Source organism: Cryptomeria japonica, chromosome 3 (assembly GCF_030272615.1).
Source record: "Cryptomeria japonica chromosome 3, Sugi_1.0, whole genome shotgun sequence".
In the NCBI taxonomy this organism is placed as follows: domain Eukaryota; kingdom Viridiplantae; phylum Streptophyta; class Pinopsida; order Cupressales; family Cupressaceae; genus Cryptomeria; species Cryptomeria japonica.
This window is the reverse complement of record NC_081407.1, coordinates 592243876-592253401: the sequence shown is the minus strand read 5'-3', so window position 1 is coordinate 592253401 and position 9526 is coordinate 592243876. Positions and strand designations below refer to the sequence as shown.

The 9526-nt window shown below is 36.1% G+C and overlaps 2 pseudogenes; both read left to right on the top strand.

Annotated features, from left to right (window-relative positions):
- Positions 1–6081: 6081 nt before the first annotated feature.
- On the top strand, positions 6082–6685 carry LOC131874270 (secretory carrier-associated membrane protein 4-like; annotated as a pseudogene).
- A 1-nt stretch (position 6686) lies between these two features.
- Positions 6687–7666, top strand: LOC131874269 (protoporphyrinogen oxidase, mitochondrial-like; annotated as a pseudogene).
- Positions 7667–9526: the final 1860 nt, after the last annotated feature.

Below are 9526 nucleotides of genomic sequence, written 5' to 3'. Positions count from 1 at the left end.
CAAAATGACAACCCGAAATTGTCGAGCAACTAAAGCCTAAATCAAAGGTGACTGATAACATTCACTTCACTTGATCATGAATAAAAAGGGGTGGAGCACTAGCAAAATCTTAGAATGACACCTAGCAAGATATACCACATGATACTTATTAAATAGGAAATCACACACAACCCAAGATAATCCTAGTTAATATTTACAATCCCAAATAGATAAAACCTTTAATGCAAATGTTTGAGATGGATTCTATTGACAAGAATCCCAAGGGAATTGCCTTCCATGTCCTCTAACTCAAATGAGTTACTTTCCTTATATTTAACAATGTGAAAAGAATCAAATTTAGAATGTTGACCTATCTAGGTGACACACTCATCATATTTTAGTACCAGATCTCCCTCCTTACAACTTGGATCTGATAACTTTTTATCAAAATGGCACTGGATAGTTTATTGGTGATTTACCAATTCGTTAAAATATTTTTCTCTTCTATATTGAACCTCCATCAACTCGACGAGTCTAACTACTATTCCATTAGCTTCCTCTATCTCCATAGATTTTGATAATTGTAACGTGAGGAACTCAATGGAGATAGGAATTACTACCTCTTTTTTGTATACCAGCTCATACGGGGATGTTTTCAATACTTGTTTGGGAATCATTTGATTGACCCACAAAGTTGTTCTTATATGCTTGTGCCAATCTTTCTGATGTTCTAAATATATCCACTAAATCAACCTAATCAAATTATTGTTGGTTGATTCAACTAATCTATTTCCTTATGGGTAATAATTTCAAGAGGTTTTGAGGAAATATTTCGTATGATAATGTAAACTCTATCACTTTAGAACCCATGAATGCTCTAGCCTTATTTGAACTAATAGTTTTGGGTATGCCAAACCTCATCACCAATTCTTCAAGGAAATTTGTGATCACATATTTGTTACTACTTACTAAGATTGCCATTAGTCTTGTTCAAAGTTATTCTATATATTCTAGTCGGTTACTTCTACCGAATCTAACAGTCGGTAAGCATAGCGCAGTCGGTTATAGAAGAAAGTAGTCTCAGAGCGTAGTATACACCGAACACTCTATGGAGTAACACTCTATGTCTATCGAGCAACAAGAATGATATACTGAGTGAACACACACCGAGTGAAACGTGTTACCAGATTCACTGAACCTGGACATATATGGGAAACGTGTTACAAAGATCGAGGAACAAGTAACCATTATCACATTGGAAATTGCACTTAAAGATTGTGTATGATTTTGAGGTCATCTAACCAATGAAATATTTTGCATGGTTATTCATTTGAGAAATCATGTTTGTAAGATCGAAGCATGGACCAGATCACCGACATAAGAGATCTATTTATACAGCATGAATTCAGGATTAGATATTTGTACAAGTATATATGTGCATGTATGTGTGAAGCAAGACAGATATAAAAAAGGAAAATCATGAGATATCACAGTGTGTTATGACTGTTACAGTTTATAGAGACACAGAGGTCACCGAGAAGGATTTCAGAGAATAGTCAAGGAACAAAGTAAATAGAAGGGTTTACCGAGTTAATATATGGATTACTGAGGTATGCTATAAGCAAGGTAATATCATTTTGAGCACATAGAATCTGCTATAACATTCCAGATGTAAAGTTGCAGATATTTGTAATGATTTATTGTAATATTTTGAAATTGTAAGAGAAACCTTTAACAGGGTAAAAGACTCTAACTAAGTCTATAAATTGTAAAGCCTCTAACCAAGTACAACATTTAGAATAAGTGTTGTAAAATCCTTTAGCAAGGTAGATCTAATAGATCTTGATACTCCTAATAGGGTAAGCTATCAGAAATAGCTAAACATGTAGCTCTAACTGAGCAACCTTTATTATTGCAGTAGTGAAGTTGTGGGTGCCATCCCCACTGTAGTTTTTCTCTCTAACCAAGAGTTTCTGCGTAACCAAAATATATGTGTTATGGAGTGAATCATGCTAATAAAGTGATTGCAGACATGCAAAGACAAATGCAAAAGTCTCTGAAAGTTAGAAGAAGGTTATCTAATGATTTGTAGGACTCTCAAGAGTTAGTAAAACAAATTGAGACATCATCTGAGAATAGTATGTCTGAAGAGACCGAATAAATGATTGAAGTGTTGAAAGAAAAGAACAAAGCACTGACTGATCAGCTAAAAGCAATGAAAAGAGAACATGAGCATTTCAGCACACAGATGACTGAAAATATTGATGCATTGAGGACAACCGAGGATAAAGTAAGAGATCTAGAAAGAGAGAAACAACAACTTGAAGAATTGGTATCTAAAAAGAATGATGAAATCATAAGAATGACTGGGATTCAACAAAATCTGTTAGATCAGCTAGGTTATGCACATCATGAAGCAAATCTGAAAGATGATGAGAATCAAGCATTGAAACTTGAAGTATCAAGGTTGATCGATGAACTTGAAATAGAAAAGAAATCCAAAGAAACATTGAAGAAGAGTTATGAAGCATCAAAGATGTTGGATGAGCAACTGAATACAAGAAGACCCAACAAAGATGCAGGACTCGGTTACAAAGGAAAAGACTCTACCGAAAAAGGAATTCATACTATCGAGAGAGGAGAATCATCAAAGCAAGCTGGAAACAAGAAGAACATCAAAAGAAAGAAGCCTATTTGCAACTACTGTAGAAATCAAGGTCATATTGCCAACATGTGCCAAATCAGAAAAGGTAAGCAACTGAATGTCACTAAGTCCAACGATTATTGTTACAATTGCAATAAATATGGTCATACATTTAACCAATGTAGGACAAAGTCTGCTAGCAATTATAAGAAGGCAAAATTCAAAGGGTTTTGTAAAAACTGCAATAGATATGGACATAGTACCGAGAAGTGTTGGTTTAAGAAAAAGAACTATATGTGGTCTGTGTAGGTCCCAGAGACAACTGAGAGGGGGGGGGGGGGGGTGAATTAGTTGTCTAATAAATTCAAACCAAAAACTTATTAACCAACTTAATGCTTAATACCGGTAAATTAGTTAAGTATGTCGGTAAACAGTGTTAACAAAAAATTGCTATACTCGTAAGAATTAATGCATGAAACATAAGCACAAAGTCATCCACAACACATGCCACCAATATTTGTACGTGGAAACCCTGTAAGGGGAAAAACCATGATGGGAAACCTTACCCACAATCAAATGATACTACTACAGATAGTAAGTGTACAAAAAGGGGTCTGCACATGCAGAAAGGCCAACAACCTAGAGCTCACTGCTCAATCACAAATGGGAGTCACATTGACTACAGTTGGATGGTTAAATCCAATAAGAATGCACAACACAAAATAACATCTTCATATGCTAGATTCAGTACTGGTGTAATGCTGATATGCTTCTATAAAAACCTAACTTCACCTTCAAATGATGTCTTCGTGTATTCCTCTGCTTAATCTCGCATATACCTTCACACAATTCTTTTTCGCATTTCACACTTGATCTTACAAATAAGATCTTACATTTATACCATACCCTAAGACCAATTTTAGTAGGTTGGCTCTACAAGATATTACAATAAAAACATTTTACAAATAATGCAATATCGATGCAATAACCGATTGAACATGTCGGCTTAATGCATTTACAACAATAATAAATCATCTCCATAGCGTGCCATGCTGATCTGGAAAAGATAAACCTACCGGTGAAACCCTAGATAACCTGGACCTATTTGCCGGTAAAAGCAAATATGAAAATAAGAATATACCAATGATTATTACTTGAAAAAAAAGTGTCCACATGATGTCTTCGACATTACCAAGTGTCTTCCATGTCATTGCAGGTACAGGTGAATATTATATCCTGTCGGTGAACCATATACCGGTAATTGTTGCACAATTTACTGTTTGTCGGTGAATGTTGCTGGATCTCCAAAGTAGGTGTATTTAGTAGGTGTTGACATCAATAACAAAACCATACCAAAATACCAACAGTCTGCACACCAAGAAAATACTGGAAGCTACCGAACTCACAGAGAACTTAACCGACCATATGTTGCAGTACCATGGGATTACAATACAAGGATATGGTGTGAATGTTGTGGAAGATATGGACATATAAGTGCCAACCGCTTTATAAGGTTTGGAATGAACAACCGAAGATCATGGAGAAATCCTGGTATGGCATGTTTTCATTGTCACAAAGTTGGACACTTGGCTGGAGATTGCAGAGATCAATCTAGAGGAGACACTGAAGAAATAAAAGGCAAATTACAGATGATTTGGAAAAAGAAGGAAATTGTGTCAAATGAAGAAAGCACCTTACCTACCGAGTTAGGTGCACCTATTCCAAATTAATCGGTAAAGGTATGAAGGGACTACACTTTCTCAAAGGTCAAATCTTAACAGTTCCTATTTTATTATGTACTTAATTCAAAATCTGCATAACTAAGATGTATTAGTAAGTTTGAGATTATATCACAGTCTTTTGAAGCACTATACAAGACACCTGTCAAGTCGGTAACTACAGGAGGCCTGTCTAGTCAGTAAATGAAGGAAATCTGGCTACTCGGTTAAAGCGAAAAAAGGAGAGTAAATCGGTTTAGTGGAACTGAGTGCATTTAATGTTTTAACCTAACCTGCACGAAGCCCGATAAGGTATATTGTGTACTTAAAGCATTTATGTGGTCATTTTTCACTTACCAAGTTTTTGAGAGAACAGAGAAAAGTGAATCTAAGGCGATCAAACCTCCTCTGAAGTGAAATTCAAGGTATTTACATCAATCTCAACGCATTGTTAAGCTGGTTTACCGATCATATCTATTGAAGATTTCTATTTCATATTTGTTAAGAGGAAAAGTGTCTGTCGTTTGAAAGTTTTCAAACCCTAAGGATCTTTTGATAATTTCTATCTGAAATCTACAATGTCACCAAAGATCCAAGAACCCATTGTTGTTAAGAATGTTGGAAAGCCCTCACTAAAATACTCTCTAACTCCCAAAGTAGCTATTATCTAAAATTTCATTACCCATGTAATTTTAGCCAAAGGATGCATATTTATCAAATGATTGCATTTACAAAAGGTACATTGCAGTGTTTAAAAAGGAAAAAGGCGTATTTTTCATTTGTATTGAACAATGATAGATTACAAATTGAGTTCATGCATCTGAAGCATATTTATATACACTGAGTTTCTTAAAACCTCACACAAGCCGTGAGCTTAGCATTTCTATCTTTCCTACATATCCAAAACAGAAAAGGATAGAATCAAATAGTGAGTGTGAGGATAACCAGTCATTGCCTTGGGTTGCTTTGACTGGTTATTGGCTGCCCCGTTGCCCTTATGAATGTTTTCTCGATCTTCACACTCTGAAAAACCCCTACTTTCCTACACAAAAGAGAAGAGGTGTTAGATCCAACAGATCTAAGCAATGAAAGATTATCCTACGACATATCATTTATCATAGCCTATCATATTTCTGTTTTGAAAGGGCGGGAAAGATAAAGACAAATCACTGCTTCAGGAAAAAGAAATGTTTATGCTAATGTGTTTGTTTCATGTGCAGATAATTAGTTACTCTAATTGGCATGTGCCCCTGACCGAGGCTCCCTTCGGGTATGAGCCCGACATACCCTTTAGAGTAACTAATCTCAGAATATCAAAGTGGAATGATGAAGAAACCAACTGAAGTATTAAAGGGACATGTTTGTTTTAAATATGAAACCTTTTACTTTACTATTCATGATATGCATAAAAAGAAAATATTAATGCATAAACTGTTTTAAGGGACATATTATTTCAATGTGAAACCTTACAGTATTTTAAAAGGGTCAATACTACATAATGAAGATAAACAATTCAATGCAATAGAATCAACTGGTAATGAAATGAATGTCACGAGCCCGTGCTCAAACTTCATTTTTACATAAGATCAAAATGCACAGTCAGGAGACATGAGGTAGCAATGGCATTTTATGACTAATTGGAGCAAGGAAAATCTGCACTGGTATTCAATCTATGTTGAAGTTCAGGAGAAGCTTGCAAAATAAATGCAGTGAAAGACAGTAAAGCTCTACAACAAATTGTCCAAAGGCAAAAGCAGGTCCAGCGGCAATGGCGCGTCGTGGTGATCCAAATCCCTTCGAAGAAGAAGGAGTTAACCCCTTCTCAGACCCTGTTGTATGGGCGAAAGTAGCTGGACAGCCAAAGTACTCTGGAGGTTCATTTTACACTACACAGTCAACAACGAATTCAAAGCTTTCACCCTTGCCATCTGAGGGATCAGACTTCTCTTATGACTGGGATGTGACTGTAGATATTCCACTTGGGACATCAAAAGACACCAAGAAAAGGGAAAAGGATTTAGAAGCATGGGAGGCAGAGCTAAGAAGAAAGGAGTAGGAACTCAAGCAAAGAGAAGAAATTGTGGCTCGTAGTGGTGTTGTGATCCAAGAGAAAAGCTGGCCTCCCTTTTTCCCAATTATTCATAATGATATTGCAAGAGAAATACCTCCTCATGCACAACGGTTGATGTATGTTACATTTGTGAGCTGGTTAGGCATGGTACTCTGTCTTACATGGAATTTAATTGCTGTGACAACAGCTTGGATAAAAGGATATGAGGTCAAAATCTGGCTGCTCGCTATGATCTATGCTCTTGCTGGCTGCCCTAGGTCTTATGTTTTATGGAACTCCTAGCTCAGTGGCACTACTTGGTGGTGGCGTGAGTGGGCTTGCTGCAGCATATAAACTTAAGTGTCAAGGTGTGGCAGTTACAGTCTTTGAAGCTGATGAAAGAATTGGAGACTGAGAGTGAACCGGAAGTCAAGCAGTTGATAGATGAACTTGGAATTCGTGGACAACAACAATTTCCTATTATGCAGAACAAGAGATATATTGTCAAAAATGGTGAACCACAACTGCTACCTTCAAATCCCTTGACATTAATTGGTAGCAAGTTTCTGTCTGCACGTGCCAAGTGTTGGAGACTTTTTTAGGCGTCACTTTGGTGAGGAGATGCAGCATGCTTTCTCAGAAATGTGGGATTTAGAAGAAAGGTTTGGTTCTATAATCATTGGTGCGATGAGATCTATTTGGTCAAGGAAAAAGACTGAAAAAGTCACCAAAGTTTCTGAAGGGAAAAAGCGTCAACATGGTTCTTTCTCATTTATGGGGGGACTGCAGACATTAACCAATGCGTTATCCACAAAACTAGAAGAGGAATCCCTGAAGCTACAGTCTTCAGTACTCTCACTGTCATGCGATCTACATGGAAATCCATCGCATAGCAGTTGGTCAATTAATTATGCGAGGAATGGTTATAAGGAGCCAGTACAGGAAGAATCCTTTGATGCAGTGATAATGACTGCACCATTGTGCAAATTTTGAGATATGAAGATAAGCCAGAATGGGAAACCCTTTCCCCTTGATTTTTTACCAAATGTGACATATCTTCCAATATCAGTTATAATTACAACATTTAAGAAACAAGATGTCTAGCGACCATTAGAAGGCTTTGGCATCCTTGTTCCATCAAAAGAAGAGAAAAATGGTTTCCAGACACTAGGTACGATATTTTCTTCTAGCATGTTTCTAGATAGAGCACCATCTGATCAATATTTATTTACAACATTAATTGGGAATATGTTGAGGATGTACCAGCTGAAATAATCTGGCAAGGAAATGAGATCATTGTGCAAAAGAAAAAGATCAGGGTACCAAAGGAAAAATTAAATGTGAAAAACAGACACAGCACGTTATTTTCCTGGTAAATATGTATGCAAAATGTAGTGTATGCAAAATGTAAAAAGCCGGACACAGCAAGTTTCCTGGCAAATTTGTATGCAAAATGTGGAAAAAACAGACACTGTGTAAAAAGAAAAAAGCCCTCTTCAAAATTCCAACAGCGGCATAATTAATCTCAGAGAAATATACGATGGAGTCATTTTCATACCTGTGGAAAACACAATTTGCATTTAGAGAGAAGACTCAGAAAGCCCAGCACCCTTTGTCAATGGTGGCACCAAACCCTCATGAAAAAATCAGAATGTCAATGGCGGCACCAAACCCTCCAGAACCTTCTTTGCTATTCGCATTTTGCAAAATGAGAAATACGATGGAGTGCAAAACTTTTAGGGTTATAAAAATCCTTTATCATTTTTTATATTCTCCCTCAAGTCCGCTGGGCTTTATTATATGCAATATAATAAAAATCAAACATATTTGATAAATAGATGTTTATTAATATATCAAATATGTTTTACTTTTATTATATTTTTGTTTTCATTCTTGGTTAAAAGCTGGTATTTCTTTGTAAAAAGTATTTAATTACAATGCAATTATAAATTGTAATTGAATATTATTATTCAAAATGTAAAAGGTATATCCATATGCAAGAAGGAGACTAAGTCTTTTGACTTAGTTTTGAAGGAGGAGTTAATTCAGGAGAGATAACGCTCTCATTGAAGAAGTCTTTTCAGTTTGGAGACATAAGGAGAGCATATAGGATCATGCATAACCACTTTGGAAACATTCAAAAGGAGTTGAGATAATTTTGGAGACAAGAACGTTTTTATAGGAACATGAGGTTGTTTGAAACCAAATGGAGTGAATCTAGGGAGGTTGGAGCACTTTTAGGTAAAGGGTCGAAGTTGGACTTTTCCACTATTTTGGGGAGCTTTTATTACTTGGTTAAGTGTTTTGAGGTTGTTTCTAGTGATCTTTTGGGTTGGTTATTTATTAAGGAAGACTTTTCCAGGTTTATAGCCCTTTTTGGTGTCTTCTAGACTCCTCTTTTTGAGGCACTTTTCTTGCATCCGACCCAATCAGTTGGGGGTTTTTGTACTTAATGCCTGAAGACACTTCATTTGGAGTTAGTTCAGATTTATGCAAGAATAGTGTTTTGAGAGACTTTTTTCTTGTCCTTGGCATTTTCTTTTGCATAGATTCTGTAACTCAGATTTGGAGATATGATATATGAAACAGCATCTTTTGGAGCAATTTTCTATGGAATCAAGCCTTGTTATCCTTCCAATTTTTTGTGTACAAGCATGATTGATGAAGCTAAATTTGTGAGTTATATTACTCCTTGTTTACTTGTCTCAGTCAGTACCTTAATATAGGAACGTATGTATGTTTGCAGGTCATAGTATGTGTTTTTAAAGTTCAAAATTTTTGAGTGAAACATTATTATTTCCTCATTGGTTCGTCTCAAGACCTTATTATGAAATACTTATGCAAACGTATAACAGGAAAGAAGTGTTTATCAATTAAAGTAGAATATTGCAGACTGAGATCGGTTTTTTTTATTATTTATCTCTCACATTTTGGTGTATCACCGGGTTCTAGTTAATTTTAGTTCAGTTTTAAGTACCTTTTCTGTAATTTCTTACCCTTTACCCTGCAAAGTTAGTCCAATATTAGAGAGTATCAGGTGATTATCCAATAGGAACCGGCCTAGGAACCGGAGGTTTCATTTCAAGTTGCGCATTGCCCACATGCAGAAGTGAATCCCATGTTAGGCCAGATTGC